Here is a 2613-nt window from a genome sequence, read left to right as displayed (position 1 = left end):
TAGGACCTTATCCATCTAAGAATCCTGCCCCAAGTAGTTCTGCAGATCCTCATGAGTGCCTCCCACATAATGACAAATATGTCTATTCAGTTATCATAGGACATCCAACAATATTTTTCTCTGTAGTATGAATTTATGAAGTTATGTAGAACCTAGTAAACTCATGCTTCAGCGTATTATTTAGAAAACATTGCAATCCATCCTATTCATTGAATGTATTTTTTTTAATCTTTATTGTTGAAAGTATTACATATGTCTCTTTTTTCCCCATTGACCCCTTCTAGTCTGCTCCTCCCCCACTCCACCCCACCCCACCCCTGTTCAGGCCTTCACCACCCTATTGTCTATGTCCATGGGATATGCATATATGCATACAAATTCTTTGGTTGATCTCTCCCCACCCATCTCCACCTTCCCTCTGAGATTCAACATTCTGTTCTTTGCTTCTATGTCTCTGGATCTATTTAGTTCATCATTTTATTTTTTTCATTAGATTCCACACATGAATGAAATCTTTAGTATGTATTTTTCATACTAAAGATGTAGTTGAACATCTCTTTTACAGCCAAGTAGAATTCCGTTGTGTAAATGTACCACAGCTTTTTTTAAATTCACTTATTTACTGATGCACTTGGGCTGTTTCCAGATGGTTTTTAATACAATTCTATATACCAATAATTATTGTGTAATTTGACTTATGTCTATTTTTATATACTTTTCAGCACTTAATAGAGTTAGTTTTTTATTCCCATAAATCCTATGAGAATTATATGAGATAACTTATATAAAGTGATTCATATATATATGCAACAAAGTCTTTAGTTTTTCTCTGATAAGATTGGCTATTAGTTTAAGAAGATGCAAGAATCCTCTCACATGAGTGCTCCAGTTTCCACAGTATAAACCCTAGTGTTTGGGGGACTAGACACACATACTTACATGAGGTTTTCAGTCTGGAGGGCCTAAGGAGAATTCTTCTCATGTCAATCCCAGTGTTTAAGTGACACACAGAGCTAGTTCCCTAAGGATTCAAAGGAGAGCAGAGAACACAAGTTCTTTAGGCTAGAGCAGTGGTCGGCAAACTCATTAGTCAACAGAGCCAAATATCAACAGTACGACGATTGAAATTTCTTTTGAGAGCCACATTTTTTAAACGTAAACTACTTCTAATGCCACTTCTTCAAAATAGACTCGCCCAGGCCGTGGTATTTTGTGGAAGAGTCACACTCAAGGGGCCAAAGAGCTGCATGTGGCTCGCGAGCCGCAGTTTGCCAACCACGGGGAGAATTCCTCCATCATATCACTTACCCACCACACAACACACGCACACGCACACGCACATATACACACATTCATGAATATATTGCCTCCAGGAACTGTCTTCCCTCTTCCTCTTCCTCTGTATTCTCTATCCCTGGATGGTGGGAGCGGGCATGTCCTTTCCTGGACTTCCAGTCATTGGTGTAGGTGGAAAATATAAAGTGTGGTTAAAAAAATCCAAAGAGACCAATTACTGTGAAAAAATAGTAAAAGTTTTCAGAGAACTGCTCAAAAAGACTTCAAGTCCAGATGGCATTAAAATAGTTTCAAGCCTTCAAGGAGCAAACATTTCTCTCTATATAAGTTATTCCAGAATACAGGAAAACAGAAAGCTTCCCAGTTGACTTTTCAGTGTGAACATATCCTCGGAACCAAGTTGGACAAAGAAATGGCAACAACAACACACAAAAACCATCATGCCAACTGTACCTATGCTTACTAGTATAAGGTGTAAAACTGCAAAATTAAATGTAAGAAATAGAATACATCAGTTTTAACTGAAGAATATAAAACCAGTTCAACATAAAGAAATCTAATAATATAATCCATCATATTAGTAAGGTAAATGATAAAAATATGTGAACATCTAGATAGATGTGGAAAAGTTTTTTGACAAAAGTTTCGACATTTATTTATTCTTAATTACAAAACAGCAACAAAAATTACAACAATGCTTTGGGGAAGTCCTATATTGTGTAAAATCCATCTGAAACAATAGCAAGCACATAATAATGGACACAAAAAAGTCCAACCTACTCTAAAATAAGAGTAGATTTTACGACCACTATTAAATAAGCATTGTTCTTTATAGTTTTCTGTATATGTGCATATTCATAAATAATATATTGCTTCATTTTCCTATCTTTTAACATTATATAAATAGGATTATACTGTATGTATTCTTTAGTGACTTGCTTTTCTCACTTAACATTATACTTTTGAGATTTCTGTGTTGGTGAATAGAGCTATATAATGCATTCATTCTGACCTTTTTAGTATTATGTTGTATGAACATCTCCTAAATATTTTCTTCTTCTGTGAATAGACATAATTTGTTTCTGTTTTTTGCAATTACATGTATTACTGCTGTCAATATTTATGTGTGTATCTCTTGGTTCAGGTGTGCAAGAATTTTTCTAGGAGATATACCTAAGGATGGAATTCCTGAGTCATTTGGCAAACATACATTCAACTTTATAAAATAATGCTGTTATTTTCCAATATGCTTGCACTAGTTGAGGATTTACCCTAAGAGTGAATGAAAGTTCTATTGTTCTAGTCCTAATCACATTC

The sequence above is a fragment of the Eptesicus fuscus genome, chromosome 15 (genome assembly GCF_027574615.1).
Source record: "Eptesicus fuscus isolate TK198812 chromosome 15, DD_ASM_mEF_20220401, whole genome shotgun sequence".
Classification (NCBI taxonomy): domain Eukaryota; kingdom Metazoa; phylum Chordata; class Mammalia; order Chiroptera; family Vespertilionidae; genus Eptesicus; species Eptesicus fuscus.
The sequence above is the reverse complement of the archived record's forward strand: the minus strand, read 5'-3'. Positions refer to the sequence as shown.